Below are 17,270 nucleotides of genomic sequence, written 5' to 3' on the forward strand. Positions count from 1 at the left end.
AGGAACATTGTTGCTCCTATATAGTAACTTGGCACATGAATCGCGAGGAATTGGCGAGGATGTGTTGCTCCATGATGTAATAAGATGGCACTGAATAGCGATTACTGCGTGTTGAACACAACCATCGATCATCAAATATAACAATGAAAGCAAAAGCATCCAACACTCTAGCATCTTACACTCTTACAACAAATCATTTGTGCAAGTTGCAGAATCACCATATTACTTAAACAAGTTTTGAATACAATAAGTACAGGAGGGGAGAGGTTACTAGCACAGTCACCCTCAGCCATCATCCTCAGCATGTGGCTAATAACTTGACATGATAGGAAAGATCTTATAGGGCCTATAAGAAACATTTGAGGGTAGAGGTTACCAGCACATAACCCTCAGTCAGTATCCTCAGCATACTGACACAATTCCCATGTTGCTAACACTTTTATCATTTATATCACATTTATAGGAAGATTCAATAGACAGGACAGTAAACAACCAAAACCTAAAGACATTCAATACAGAGTGTCTTCATTCAAATACCCCCTGTGGCAAAACTCTTTAGCTTTGACATCAATTTCATTATAATCTGGACCCAATTTCATGGCTCTGTTTACTGTAAGCAAAGAATCGGCGCTTGGAAGCAGGGAATTCGGTGTTTACGGCAAGCGTATTTCACAGGTGAGCGGCGAATTTTGGCTTCTGCGCGCGCATACTCCACGTTACTAGGCATTTTACGCTTACAAGGCTAGCGCAGAAATGCGGCGCCTGCATGTAAGCGACGAATCGTGATCGTAAGCCAAGAATTCGGCGGTAAGCAGAGCCATGAAATTGGGGCCAGTACAACTATTACTTGAAAAGTTTATAAGTTCATGAATGTCTCGGACGGTTCTTTGCTGAATACTCTTGTCTCCAATGATTGTGTTGATTGTTCTTTGAAACTTCTTGTCTTGATGACTTTGACCATTCTTGTGTTGATAACAATTCATTCTCTTTATCTTTATCTTGGACAGCTCTTGATTGAAGATCATTGTCTTTAAGAAAGTTTGATGTGTTGAAAAACTGTCTTGTAAAGTCATTGTGCTGGTAAACGATATCTTGAATAGTTCTTGTGTTCATGAACATTATCTCAGGAAAGTCCTTGTGTTGAACGATACACAGTTCTTGTGATGAACATCTTGTCTCCAAGGATCCTTGCATTGATAATCCGTAACTCAATTAGTTTTTTTCAGGTCCATAAGATGTAACTGTCCACAAATGCGAATAGAAATCTACTGTCCATTAAAGAGTCCTAGCCGTTACATTATGGTGGGTCTCTTCTTTGCAATATTCAGCTGTCAAGATGATACTGACGATTGTGTGCTGGAAGTCATACTGTGTGTCAGGTTGCCTTCTGAAAGTTTGACAAAAAAATAAGGATTAAAAAATTAAGTAAAGTTACGAAAATGCTATAATTACAATGTAGTTAGAGTAATAATTATTCAGATCATGTAAAGGGTTGTAATGAATTCTCTGAATAAAAAGGAATGGTATGTATAAGTCCAGCAGTTCAAATGCAGGCCAAAAACTGAAACCTCCAACTCAGGAACAACTAAAGAAGTTCTAGGATTGGATGAATGCAAGGTGAGGGAGACTTCCTCCTGATGAAGCCGACTAAAAATGAGACAACATTCGTGGGTTGACTGAGGAGTGTTACGCAGCACAATGACGTAGCAAAGAAGAAGTTTTATGAGTTCAACTAAAGTTCTATATAATATTAGTTCTTTTTCTTCAATGTTTTGAATAAATACTGTTTTTTCTTTAGTAAAGGTTAGTTATTATTTTAGCTTAATGGCACTGGACACCTTTGGTAATTGTCAATGACCTGTATTCTCTCCATTGCTCGTTACCAAGTCTGTTGTTGTGCTTACAACTTTTTTTTTATAGATTTACCAAAAGTGTCAGGTGCCTCGAAAGCCGTTATTTTTCTTGGTATTTAAGTTTGCTGTATTTTTACAAGAAACAATTAGAAACCTGTGTTAGGTGAGAGAAAGTTGTGGTATTGATAACCAATTATTCAGTCGCACTATTGCTGTGTTTTCCAGATTATAGTGAAACATTTTGCCAACAAAATCAAACCATTCATTTGAAATTGAAAAGCTTAAAGTACTAGGTATACATTTTGTATCTTTATAAATAGAACTAAACTCTTTAAAAAAAAAAATGTTGTAAAGAAAGTTGATTTTGTACCTCACCTATACACATCAGCCTTCCATTCATTGGAACTTACTCTCCCTGGGTTTGTTCATTCAGGCCTTGCTGACAAACTTACAGTGTTGATTTAGGTGCTGCTTCATGGATGACATGGGTCCTTAGAAGATGCAGTTGTTATGCCACCTTGCAGTTTGGTCATCTGTAAAATAAAGCAAGTATTCTTGCATTAGGACGTTTTAATAATGGTTAGGATTGAGCAGAGTATGCTTTTAATGCAAATTGACTCACAATCTTATAATTAAGTACACCTTTTAATATATTTCAGTTTCAAATGTAGGCCTAGGCTATTTTTCCTGATAACTAGGTTTGTTTAAAAACAGGGCTACCACGTGAAGGTCACAGGATACCAGCCCCACATGCTTTCCAGAGTCGTCAGGGCCTTTTCACAAATTAAACTTATTTGCATAGATTGAAGGGGGTACAGATGTCTCATGACCATCTACTGCGAGCAATGACAAACTATGAATTACCAATTATAAATACCCCAGACAGTTTTGCTTATTCTATTGGTGGAGAGCACAACACGTGGGGGTGTTTAAACGGTTGATAATGACCGGCTGTAGCTGTTTATAACCGGCTGGCATCACATGTTGCAGATATAGTGGCAGATAGTTTCAAATTATGTAACTGTTTCGCCTTTTAACCAAAGGGCATTTATGAATGGGAATAAAAGAGTAGTGAATTGTCTTAAACGGCAGTTTGAAACCTTGCAGGCCGTGCGATAAAGGCCACGACCCTGGCAGTTTTAAACGGTCGTTTAAGACCTCGTCGCTACCCTTTTATTCCCTTATTCAAATCAACGTACATGTCATCTCTCGTACATCGCCCCACTCCATGTCTCTATCTTCAGTTTATGGAACAGTACACAGGAGGGCGCTTGACTCTGTCTCTGCACCACTCAAGCAAGAGGTGAAACTTATGATGACAATCCCATGTTGTGTAGACTCTGCAGACCCTTTGGCGGACATCTGTGGACTCCAGCAAACTATGGATAAAACAAAAACTGCTGCTGTTTTATTGTTTTCAGATTACAGTTTTTTGAATGTGTATTTACTTTAAAAAGGGGGTTTTTATAACTTCTTAATCAGTAAGCTTCCAGAAAAAACTTAAACAATGCCAACTCAATTAAAATATTCTAATGAGATATTACTTCTTTCTCAAAAACTATGTTACTTCAGAGGGAGTTGTTTCTCACAATGTTTTATACTAGCAACAGCTCTCCATTGCTCATTACCAAGTTATTTTTTATGCCAACAATTATTTTTTAGTAATAACCAATGTCCAGTGCCTTTAAACCATGGCCCAACTTAATAGTGAAGCTCAAGCACAAAAAGTAGCTAATCACAGTAAAAAGATGCTCAGCAGAATAAGTTTACGAGCCAAAATACCACGTCAAATGAACACTTTAGACTGGTCCTTCTCATTATTTTGCTTAGCAGAAAACTGTTGAGCCATATTTTCTACTGAAATTGCCCTTTGACCTTACTCTTCAGAATCATTGGCTTGAATTCACAGCACAGGACTCATCTTAATATGATTCATCATAAGATATTGCCATAGTAACCATACATTTAACCTTCAATAGATGGTGGCCAAGCGCAAATTTAATTTCGGCTTTCATCACAGATTAAGTAAAAATCAATACAAAGCTGGAGCAGATAGGTTGGTGTTCCGGCCTGATATTGGAAACTGCAGCTAAGAGGTAAAAGGTGCCACTTTATATTAAAAATGGGCAGACCTCATTCTAAAACAATATGGGTTATAGTTTACTTTACTCATTACAATAGTAATGCTGTATTGCTCCCTTTAAAAAGTTGAACCATATTAATGTCAAGTCTTATCAATTTTAAACAAAAAGTAACAATCAGAAGTATGTCAAATTTTAAATATGCAGAGCACAATACATGAATCTTTCTTAGGCAAAACTTTTACCACCCCCATAATGCAAATTCTGAGTCCCATTTCCTGTTTTGATGGTTATTAATAAAAACCGCATCAAAATATTATTTGATAATAGCTGCTTGTTATAAGCCAAGAATTGTTCGGTGTTTAACCAAAAGCCTGACTAGCTTGAAAGTATCAAGATCAGGATGAACCCACTAAGTTTGACGGTTACTCTGTTACTTATATTCATGTCACTTCAATTGTATGATAAAGCTAGTGGCAGATGCACATCCAAAAGAGTGTGTCCTATTTATTGGAGTCACTACAACATGCACTGTTACAGAGTCACTGAAGCCTTACAATGGTCTACAGCACGGCAGAAGTGTGTTCAGTTTGGGGGAAGCATGGCTGCGCCAAACTCAACAGAGGAACAGTTCTTTTTGTGGAGCATCTCAAAAAACCATCCCTGGATCAATTGTATGAGAAATTCTACATCAGGTGAAATTTGAAATGATTTATAAACGTGGTGTATAGCGAGGCCAAATCAAGCTTTCTTAGAGTGGGATTTGAACCAACGACCTCCGAATTATGTGCCGGCGCTCTACCAACTGAACTATCTAGCCCTATAGTAGCGGTCTTGGGCTATTTTTTCAATAACTATGTTGGAAACCGCCAACACAAGGCTAGAAAGCAGTTGGTAGAGCGCCAGCACGTTTATCCTGAGGTTGTTGGTTCGAGTCCCACACTAGTACATTTTTCTTTGTTCAACCCCTACATCTTTTCAAAATTTACCCAGTCAGTTTCCCTTGTGGTATAAAGGGTTTGGCTACTTTTTGAAGGACACAAAACACAATGTCCACAGTTTTTATATCTCACACAGTTTGAAAATAATGATGGTCTAGGCTTCCCTTAAAATATTACTTGCTGAGGTGCTGTAGTATTTGAGAAATGAGTAATACAAGTCACAACAAAATGTTTTGTCTCTAACGACGAAAATTATTTTAGCATGTAAAATGTATTTTGGTGACATTGTTTTACTTATTTCTCAACCACTATAGCACCTCAGCAAGTAATATTTTAAGGGAAGCTTTCTACTATCACTATCTTCAAACGGTTTAAGTTTAATGTAAATCTGTGGACATTGTGTTTTGTGTGACAAAAAATACCCAAATATCCATTGTCATTAAATTAGTAAGGATTTTTTTTTATTGATTCATTGAAGATCCCTGGAAGTGCATGGATGGAGAGACCGAGATCCCTTACATAAATTGGTCCGGTGATCAGCCTGATAATAAAGATGGTAATGAAAATTGCGCACAGCTTTGGGAGTTTGGTTTCAACGATCTACCATGTGACCAGATCCGATCTGCTGTGTGCAAGGTCCCCATTTACTAGACAAACCTATCAATCATCTGAGGCGTGAAAACTCAATGTAACAAATCAAATAACATTAACTTAAACACAGTTTTAGAGCCAAATTTTCAAAGAGTTATTTAAAGGCACTGGACATGTTTGGTAATTGTCTAAGACCAGTCCTTTCACTTGGTGTATCTCAACATATGCATAAAATAACAAACCTGTAAAAATTTGAACTCAATTTGTAGTCGAAGTTGCGAGAGAATAATGAAACAGTCCCTGTCGCACACGTCGTGTGCTTTAGATGCCTTGAATTGTAGACCTCTGTTGTGGTCTCAAATTCAGTTAAGATTTTTATAGTGAGAAATTACTTCTTTTTCAAAAACTATGTTACTTCAGAGGGAGCTGTTGCTCACAATGTTTTATACTATCAACAGCTTGCCATTGCTCGTTACCAATAAGTTATTATGCAAAAAATTAGTTTGAGTAATCACCAATAGTGTCCAGTGACTTCAACTAAAATTCCAAGTCTCAACTACCATCTTTGACAATCCCACTTATTTTGCCATTAGCAGATATTTTTTAAGCAATGCAATTAGGCCTCAAGCAGGATACCAGTTAAAGATGGTATTTTGGCTAGTAAACTGTATTCTGGTGAGCACAATTTTGTTGTGCTTAGCTACTTTTGGGCTCCCACTTTTGGGCTGATAAAGCAGCTCTAAAGACAATTGATTCCACCAGAAAATTCAAATTGGCCACACATTATACTGATGTGCCAAAAAGAACAATCATCCATGTGGTAAATGAGACTGAGTAACCTTTGACAATTAATCTAAAGTAATGATTCACTGTTGTACATATTCACTGTTTTAAATATTCATTGTGTAATTTGTCATAAATAATATTTAATATAACCTAAAGTTTGTGTGGAAAGTTTTAAATAGGTGTTTATAAGCATTATTATTGATTGCTACAGTTGCTCTCCTTAATAGGTGTTTATAAGCATTATTATTGATTGCTACAGTTGCTCTCCTTAATTTTTGTTGTTATACCTGTAACGAATTGTGAAATTTTAGAGGTCGAGAACCAATCATGTGATGTGATACAAAGACACATGTTCCATGGCTGCACAGTGCCGAGGGCAACATGAGTTTTGCTAACCGGTGTACATGATCGTTGAACATGATCGTTGATATGTGAACATTTTGATCCAATTTTCATCGAAGGTGCAAGAGGATAATAAAGAAAAAAAAACCTTGTTGCACAAACTTGTTTGCTTTCAGATGCATAATAAAAAGCTTCAATCCTGAAGTCTTAATCATCGAGGCCTGAAGAGTTTTAATATTTGAGTGAAGTAATATAGTTCTCTCAAAAACTACGTTACTTCAGAGGGAGCTGTTTCTCAGAATGTTTGATACTATTAACAGCTCTCCATTGCTCGTTACCAAGTCAGTTTTTATGCTAACAATGATTTATAGTAATTACCAATAGTGTCCACAGTGCCTTTAAGCCATTTCAAGAATCTCACCTTTGGCTTAGTCCTTTGTCACACCCCAACGATCTCAGCTTGCCGGTATGAAGCTCCAGTCTAAGACCTCGTCACTACTCTTGATTCCCTTAGATAAAACATACCCAAGGAATTACTGAAGTAAATGGGTCATGCTATTAGTTCCGAAATGTAGCAAAATTTTAATTAATTTATATGCTTAAGCAGTTTTGTGTTATTGAATCAGTGGCGTGTCATGGCCAAGCGGTTAAAAGCATCCGATTCAAACTGTGGTGTTTCTGATCTGCAGAGTGTGTGTTTGAGAGTGGTGACAACTGTGTCCTTAAGCAAGACACTTAACCATGATGCTTCATCATTCAGATGGGGGGGGCGTTAAGCTGTTGGTCCTGTGTGTTGTATAACACAAGTAAAAGAACTGAGTGCACTTATCTAAAAGTAAAGGGGCTGTTCTCGGTGTTCCTGGTTTGATTGGCTGCATATTACGCCACAGCACCTTTTAAAAAAAGTGATTAGTTTCATAATTCAAACATCAAATACCTTGCAGGAAAGTATTGTATGTTAAAGCACCACTGAGTGAAGGATATGTGAGGTTAATATAAGAAGCCAATCTTATTATTATCATCCTCTTATTATTTGTACTTAATTTTGTTTTTGTTGTAAAATTTTGATTTGTAAGCTATTATAGATAGTATCAAGAAAAGATAATATATGAACACAAAATTCAATGAGAATTTTATGGGTAGTTTGTTGTGTTTCCTTTTTTGTAGTCATGGTTTCACTGTTACAACAATATCCCCAAGAACTACTACCGGCATTCCAGAAAACCATAACTAATATCTTTTGTGTAAGTCATCCCAGTGCAGTGTCTTAGCCAGGAATTTGGAAAGTGGGAGTGCAAACTGAAAAAGTGGGAGTGCAACCTAAAATCACTACTATAAATAGAAACATTGTGTGCGTAGCACACAACACGAGTGCGCATCGCCAAGTCTGTCCCCCCCCCCTTAAGGGCCCTGGAAGCTCTGGCTACTGTAGGTGCTCTCTGGTGGTTTTCTGATGCATTTCTGGTACCTATTTCTCTGTTACAAGTAAACTATTTTGATTTAATTTTTGTTTTGTTTTCAACTCGAAAATGAGGCTTTAAAGCACAGATATTGTGAAGGTGATCGACGTCCACTATACATTATTAAACTCTATAAAATGTTTCTGGGCCAATATTAGGCCAGTTCAAAGCAGTTACTTGGACCATGGAGCTTGGACCCATTTAGCCTGAAATGATTCAAAAGCGATACAATTAATGCAGTACAAGTTTGCTGTCAACAAAATATTTTAGGGCATGTGTTACTCTTGATACAAATTTTTGCTTTAAGACTAAAAAAAAAATGAAGAGGTATTGAAGAAATTAAGAGTTATCATTTACTAATGTTAATTTTCTATCCATTCTTGTCCATTTGATTTCAGAACTATAGGCCTAATGTCAAGAAGCTGATAATAGTTTTTGTATTTATTTTAAACAAATTCACACAAGTATTTGCAACCAATCAAAATGTCAAGAGTGATTTACATGTACCATAATTATTTGCTTAACTTAAACTGACTGATCATGGTAATTAATATTTTCCTTAGTATTTGTTTAGGTTTCATAACGTTTAAGTCTTATAGGTTGTTTATTTGTTGAAACCGGGTCAAAGGCAATTTGTAAACAGTCTGCGGAGAATAAAGAACAAACAGTTACGAAAGACAGTGCCATTTAAGTTGTTCCACTGGGCCAAAAAAACAGTTTTGTCAACTGCATTAACACCCAAGAGATGCAAACATTGAAATCTAAAAAAGTATCGATGTTTCAAACAAACTCTACAACGAACAACCGATGTGCCCTTGAATTTCTAGAAGGAAAAAAGATCCTCATGTTTGCCGCCGTCGAGTTGGGCAAAACTGCGGAACCAATCTACAAAGCAACTGCAGAATGTATGCGGTAAAAGGTGCACTGCGCCGCGTGTCACTCAGTTACCGATACTGACGTCATAGTAGAAAAATCCAGAGCGCGATGGTTTGTAGGATCGTGGAGATGTGATTGGTACCTAAAATAATCTGAACGAAAACGCGTGTGAATTCGCCTCTATCATACCACGCGTGCATGGAGTTCATGCTGCCTGCTGATGACAGTCGATGACGACGACTGACTGTTAAAATGAAGTCTACGTGTCTCGCTTGCGTTGTGTAATTTGCACGTGCGTTGTGGAATGGGTGGTTTGTGCGTTGTGTTTTGTGTGGTAGCAATGTGGTCAGCGTTTTCGAGGCAACTTCGAGTGATTGTTTTATGGTTGCGTCGTTGAAATTTTGATTCAAAAAGAAGAAGGAAATCTGGTAAAACCAAATCTAATTTTACTCACTGCTGTTTTAAACTGTTCAACAACAAAAAAGGAATAAAAGAAGTTCAGCAATCTTCACTGAAATTATTAGACAGCACGGCTTCATCCAAGCCGTGCATCAAATTTTTGCCCGTGTTTTCAGCCCAACTGGCCGTGCTAACACGGCGTGCACGGCTCGCTAGCTAACACATTGTCCCAGTGTGGCTAGTCATTCCTCTTCACATAAAGTACTATCTACGCTGAGGTTATACGAGTACCTTAGCAGCAGGAGTGTGATCATCGACAGACATGGCGCACTAGAAAACCCTAACTAATATCTTCTGTGTAAGTCATCCCAGTGTGGCTAGTCATTCCTCTTCACATAAAGTACTTCTACGCTGAGGTTATACGAGTACCTTAGCGGCAGGAGTGTGATCATCGACAGACATGGCGCACTAGAAAACCCTAACTAATATCTTCTGTGTAAGTCATCCCAGTGTGGCTAGTCATTCCTCTTCACATAAAGTACTATCTACGCTGAGGTTATACGAGTACCTTAGCGGCAGGAGTGTGATCATCGACAGACATGGCGCACTAGAAAACCCTAACTAATATCTTCTGTGTAAGTCATCCCAGTGTGGCTAGTCATTCCTCTTCACATAAAGTACTATCTACGCTGAGGTTATACGAGTACCTTAGCGGCAGGAGTGTGATCATCGACAGACATGGAGCTCTAGAAATATTCAACATTATTATAAAGAACACTTGGCAAGTGTCGATACAAAGAGAATAGAGATAAACAGCAACCATCAACTATTATACACCATCCACTCCATTATTCAGTTAATCAGAAAGTTATCATCTTACCTACAAGGGCTGGATTCCACAACTTGTCTCAGCTAGCAGGATTTAGAAGCAATGAAACACATCAGTTAAGCAACTTTCCTTAAAGAAAAATAAATATAAAGAGCACTTGGTAAGTGTCGATACAAAGAGAATAGAGATAAACAGCGACCATCTCAAGTCAATCATCCCATCACTCTACTCCCTTCCCAACTTTCCTTACTAAGTAGTATACATATTACCTATGAGGACCGGTTTCCACAGCTTGTCTCTGCCAGCAGAAATTGAAAGCGATAGAAGACATCACAGTTAAGCAGCTTTCCTTAGAGAAAAACAAACAAAAAGAGCACTGGATGACTATTGATACAAATAGAAAAGTGATAAAAAAAAACACATCTCAAGTCCATTATCCCATCACTTCTCAGTAGACAGACATCTTACCTATCAGGACTGGTTTCCAAAGCTTGTCTAATCATCATCATCAGCATCATCATCATGTCGGTTTGAAGGCCGTTGTCAAGTCTGTTCTGGGTTGGCCTATGGCTCTTCTCCGCTTTGCCCTGTCCGCCGCATCCCTTGCATCGACTCCAAGAAGGTGTATGTCACTCGACACAGAGCTCTGCCACGTCTTGCCTGGTTGGCCAATGGGTTTGGGCCCACCCACAATTACATTGGTACACCTCTTGACCTAGTTGGCATCCTCCTTTCTCTCCACATGACCAGACCACCTCGGCATACAGTGCCTCCTCAAAACGGTGTTGATCCCCTCCACTCCGACTCTCCTCAGCTCCTCACTTGACAGCCTGTCAGCCAGAGACACACAACACATCCACCTGATCATTCTCATCTCTGCTCATTCATTCCATGTGCCCCACCCTTGTGAGCCATATCTCGCAGCTGTACACCATGCAGCTTTGGACACATGCGATGTATTCCTTGCCCTTCATCTTCGGGGGCAGTGCCTTGATGGGGCCAGCTCCCTGACCTTCTTTCATTCACTCCTCACCCGTGATGTCACTGTTGCATTGGATCCTCAGGCAGCAGGAATTGAAAGTGATGGAAGACGTCAGACAAACAGCTTTCCTTAAAGAAAAACAAACAAAAAGAGCACTTGGCAAGTATTGGTACATAGAAAATCGCTTCACTCCTTTCAAGGGTGTCAAGTACCTTCAACTGATGTCTTCTGTCACTTTCAATTCAACAGCTTGTCTCTGCAAGCACGAATCAAAAGCGAAAGAGGACATCAGTTAATTTATTCCTCCATGGTTAAACATAAAAAGTATTTATTTATTTATTTATTTTTTATCCTGGGAAACATCTCGGTGAATCACTGTTTTTCAGAGGTGCCCAGCAAATACAAACACATGATGAGTATTGATACAAAGAGAATAGAGAATAACAGCAACCATCTCATTACAAATCCATTCACTACCTAATGTTTAACAGAAAGTCAACAATCTTACCTGGGGTAACTTTTCCTGATACTACTGACACCATGATGCAAAGTTACATTGCATCAGTTGACAGCTTTCCTTAAAGAAAATTAAACATAGAGAGCACTTAATACAAAGAGAATTTAGATAATCAACAACCATCTTATGTTTTATCCAATCACTCCCCTACATCTTGAGTTCACTTAATAAATAGATATCTTACCTGTCAGGACTGTTCTGTTTCAGCCAAACCAGATTTTTAAATCATAAGGCAGTAATTGTAATGGTCTGATATCAATTAATAAGTCAATCTCTCTTACTAACTCTGTGGTGATCAGTTGCATCCTCCCAGTGGACAAAATAATAAGACATCTCAAACATCCAGATGGTTGCCCACTTTACTTTGTCAATTAGACAAAATTAAGGTCATCTTCAGAAAGAGAAACTTACAAACTGAAAATTCACCAATTAGCAGTTTTACACCACGCAGTGACAATTCTTTAGAGAAATGTTGTGTGTGTAATACTTTCAAAGTTAAGGTAATGGACCTAACACAAAATCACTTGTATTACTTATTTTGATGTCATGACTGTGCACAAATTGCCTCTGTCTCTTGTCACCCACTCTTCTTCATCAGGCCGTCTTGACAGACGGTGTGTCGGCAGAGATAGCTTCAACAGCACGGGCATTCCTGCGTGCTTGTTCGTCGATCTTCCAAGCTCTGGGACCATGCATCATGTACCCGTCAGTGCCGTGTTGGACCAGATGCCGCCATGAACGTTGGTCTTGGGCCAGGTGTTCCCAATCTGCTGGTATGCCTGCAGCACTGATGTCTCGTTTCACTCAATCTTTGTAGGGGAGCAGGGGACGTCTACGTGAGAGGCCTTCGAGATGGGTTCCTTGGGCATACGTAGAATGTGTCCAGTCCAGCGCAGGATGGTTTCAGGGGAAGGTACGTTGACACAATTTAAAGCTTCAATGTTGGTTTGTGTGCAATCCGAAACTGTAATAACATGCAACTTGGGTCCCGTGTGTGAAATTGTTAAGCTTTACTCTCCTGTCTCATAACTATTTCCGTAGCAGCCTCAATCATTCTGTATTTTAGCACTTCAGGTCAGCCAACTTGAAAGTCAGAGTAGAGGAGTTATTGTCACACCATTGTTTTATAGATCAACCCCTCTAATATGCCGTCCTAACTGACATTTTCTCTGGTCACTAGTCTTGACACCATGCAATCACAGTGACGTTACCAGCTATTGAGACTTTAAAGTAACACTGGAATTAATACAACACTTGGAGAAATTTTTTTTTAAAGCTTTTTATTTACCACTCATTTCTAAAACATACGTGTACACTACTTTTTATGCAATTTACAGGTTACCATAAGTGTCACAGTCGATATGCAGGCAAAACAAAATCAGAAATCTCGTTGAAAATCAGTGCACAAGATATTTATGAGGCCAGACCCGTAACCAGAATTTGTATTCATTTTTTTTATTAACTTTTTTTTTTTTTTGGGGGGGGGGGAATGTGATTGAACAATTGGGTCCTACTACTTGCCGTCAACTTGCCGTCAACTCACTTGCGCCGTCAACTCGCCGTCAACTCCTCCAATATACATTTAAAATCCACAAAAGAAGCATAGAACTGTAAAGTATCAGCTCAAAGAGAATTCGCGAAAGTTTTAGGTCATATTTCGGAATAAAATTGAGTTTTTTTCTCGTGAAAAAATTATCTCGAAACAGCAAAACCGTCGGCCGCCATCTTGCTTTTTCACATTGATTAGTCTTGGCCCAAGTTGTCAATGATTGGTACTTTTTTTTTATCAACACAAATTCGTTTTTGTGAATGAATTTTTACCGAAAACCATGAGAAATATGTAGTTTAGCCCAGACTTAACACTTCCGTGTCCCATTTATACATTTTTCATGTAAATTTAATGAGTTGACGGCACGAAAATGAGTTGACGGCGAGTTGACGGCAAGTCGGCGAGTTGACGGCAAGTAGTAGGACCGGAACAATTAAATAAATTGAGAGAATGGAGAATTAAACCAACGATATGTTTTAGGTGTTGTAACTTTTAACCAATGTTGTAAGAATTTTGTACACAATGAAACCTATACACATTTATGGAAATCGTAACTTTTGACAAATATATTTCCTTGATGAACACAAACATTTCCCCATCTTATCATTTTTACCTCAATGAATAATGAATAACAGAAGATCAACCAGACAACATTTTTTTGACAAGAAAAAAAATGACACAGAAATAAGAATCAATTCACCCTGGTTATATTTTATTTACGTGGTGAACACAAAAATTATAAAACAATTCCTGGGCTCGCTTTTACAATTGTTCATCATTATCAACAAAATCATTTGTATTGTGACAACACACTTTACTTAGCATTGAAGATTGATACACATTTTTTGAGAAATCTTTGCTCTTTTTTTGTGAAGTTTAGGATAACTTTCCGTATGGCGCCACCACTTTTTCACTCATTTTTACAAAAGGGGATATCTCATTGAGGTAAATTAGATACTAACTATATTATTTCATATCATATGTAAAAGTGGTGGCGCCATACGGAAACTTGTCCAGTTTACCCTACATGGGCTGAGGTAGTTCCTAAGTTCATGAATAATGGCTCAACAACTTTTTGACAAGTAAAAAACTGATAAAAAAATTAAGACTAAAACGCATTTTATGGGGTCACATAAAGGGACAACTTTATTACATTGGTAAAAACAATTTTCAGAAAAGTTTCCGTATGGCGCCACCACTTTTTCATTCGATATGAAATAATATAGTATCTTATTTACCTCAATGAGATATCCCTTTTTGTAAAAATGAGTGAAAAAGTGGTGGCGCCATACGGAAAGTTATCCTTGTTAAACAATGCATAAACAGAAACTCAACAACAAAACATTGTTTGACAAGAAATGCCTTGTTTTAATTTTGTGAAAAAACACATGTGGACATCCTCGTGTTATATTGCACGCGCCCGACTGGGCGCCTTTTCATTTTCGTTATCGACCGTTCCCGACGAGATTTTAAAAATAAATGTGGACATCGTGGCCTTCCTCATCATAATCGCCCCTTTCTCAAACTGTGATGTTTCCACATTTTATGCTTTATTTCTACGTACTTTTTTAGGAATAAAATACGGCACTTACCGAATAGAAAGCTTTCTTTGTTGAGTAAGATCACAAGACAAAGTTACTCTTGTAATTCAAAGATGGCGCTCACGTGTCAGTAACCCGACTCAAACCAAAGGATCGAAAACACAGAAAGTAGACATTGTAAACCAGACTATTCCGTCGGCCCTTTTGGAAACCACGGCTTCGGCTTTGGATTGGGCTCAGGCTCCGTTCTCTCGTCCGAATCCCTGAGCGTCTACACGCACAGCACACGCAATATTGTCACAACAACCGCGGGGCCAAGCTATAGTATGACTGTGGTGCCAAATCCAAATTTCACTTTCGAAAAGGGCTGAACGCCCTCTTTATGCAGTTTTGCCCATTGGTACTACGGAAGTGTATTTAGGGCATGGACAAAAGAAAAGAAGAATAAAGAAACAAAGTATATGAACAATAAGAAAACGTTATTTCGGCCAGACGATTAGTTATTTCTTCAAGTTCAAACACCCCCTTGCCCAAAAGTTTTGTTAATATTTTAATACATTTAATTTTTGTAAATGCTTTTCAGGGAAATGAGTTATTTTGTTACCAAAACTTTTCTTTTTGACATTTTTATTAATAATATTATTTTTATTAACATTCATTTCCGCAAAGAAACCACTGAGAACGAGTTAAAATTCATCACATAGTACTTTATTTCTAGATAAAATTAATTTTCTTCTATCTCCATTTACAAAAAATAATAGGAATGCGGTAAGAAATTGAAAAATACACATTATTAATAAATAAATAAAAATTAAAATAAGCCAGGGCATGCATAACCATATTCTAGGGGCAGTTACATAACTAATACTTTAATATTGTACAATATCTTTCTATGTTGCACCACTGACAAAGATGTGTGCATTGGCCAACATTCTGACATTAACTTTGCATCCTTTATTTTATAAAAATACATGGCAGAACTGGTATGGAATGTGTTTGTCAATCGGCAGCATAAGCAACCGAATAGCTCTTGATTATAACATTCAGCAATCGGCAGCATAAGCAACCGAATAGCTCTTGATTATAACATTCAGCAATCGGCAGCATAAGCAACCGAATAGCTCTTGATTATAACATTCAGCAATCGGCAGCATAAGCAACCGAATAGCTCTTGATTATAACATTCAGCAATCGGCAGCATAAGCAACCGAATAGCTCTTGATTATAACATTCAGCCTTTCTCGACCCGTTTTTCTTTCTCAAACACAACCTTTATGACTGTATTAACTGCATGTACAAACCGGAAAGACATTGATCAACATCACATTGAAAGAAACAAGTAAAGCAGCTCAACTAAATTATCAATATCTTCAACATAATTAATTTGGTTTCTTATTAGTAGTTTCTTCTTTATGATAGGAAACAAACACACATACAGGATAAGATAAGGAGCCATTCTAACAGAGATATTGGCAATGTTCAGCAATACGAAAAGTCTTGCCTAATTGCTGTTAGTAAGCATCTACCCTCTTTGATCTCACTTTTGGTCAATATGTTTGGTCAACAAACATGTAAAATATTGATATGTATTAAAGCTGTAGGATCTGCACTCTACAAATGTCTTTCAGGTGAACCATACAATGCAATCTTTTAATCCAAACTTAAGCTTCCATTGTACTATAAGATACTTCTTAGCATCAAACTTTATGGAAAGGTTTGCGGTCACACCATATAATGACACCATCTGTAAATGACTTGGGGTGGTTCTAAAACAGAACTGTTGGTTTCAACTCCAACTCAGAGTTGAAACCGACGGTTCTTTTCAGAACCACCCCAACTCATTAGAAAGTCATTACATGGTGTTACTGCAAACCTTTCCATATCGTATTTCCACCATGTAAAGTTTCTAAATTCTACTCATCAAACTGTACTTGATTTTTTTGACAGGTTTCAACAGAACACACGTCACATGTTAAACCTTTATACTGTCATATACCTGATTCTTAAAATAATCAAAAACTTGGCTAGATAAAATTTTACATGAAAGCCCAGTTAATCTTGAACTTATAACTGACAAAATCCAATTTGAGGAAATTGTTGTTTTCCAGTAAGTTTACAGACATGACTCCTGATGCAAGGAATGCTTTGAGTAAAAGTTACATAACCTCTGCTCAGAACTATAAGGTCATAGTGCAACGTGTATAGGTTTAATGAACTTGCTTTTGCATATTTTGGAGCTCCTGGTATTGGGGTCGATTGAGCAAGAGTGGTCTTCAGAGTATGTGTTTGGCAAAAAGAAACTTTAATTTTCTAAGTAAAACATTCATTTGTTGATTTTGATTTACTTTTTCAAACTTATACCCATCTTTCATTAAATGACCTTTTGATAATCACGAACATGCAATTGCAATTAATGACCTTATATCAATGAGCCGACGATAAATAAACTGCTTGTTTGATTTCATCTTTGAATAAATCCTTGTTTTCACTCTGTCTTCAACTGTCCCCTTTAAGGCATTGTGA

General features: G+C 37.7%; 1 long non-coding RNA gene across 1 annotated transcript; it reads right to left on the reverse strand.

Moving 5' to 3' along the window:
- Window positions 1–707: 707 nt before the first annotated feature.
- Window positions 708–16,573, reverse strand: LOC117290766. The gene is made up of 9 exons (XR_004519073.1): window positions 14,799–16,573; window positions 11,649–11,717; window positions 10,627–11,268; window positions 10,428–10,507; window positions 10,210–10,287; window positions 7,016–7,103; window positions 3,053–3,232; window positions 2,229–2,386; window positions 708–1,387 (listed from the first exon to the last, which is right to left on the reverse strand). It is a non-coding gene; the product is annotated as an uncharacterized LOC117290766 (long non-coding RNA).
- Between the last annotated feature and the right edge of the window lie 697 nt (window positions 16,574–17,270).

This window comes from Asterias rubens, chromosome 5, assembly GCF_902459465.1.
Source record: "Asterias rubens chromosome 5, eAstRub1.3, whole genome shotgun sequence".
NCBI lineage: Eukaryota > Metazoa > Echinodermata > Asteroidea > Forcipulatida > Asteriidae > Asterias > Asterias rubens.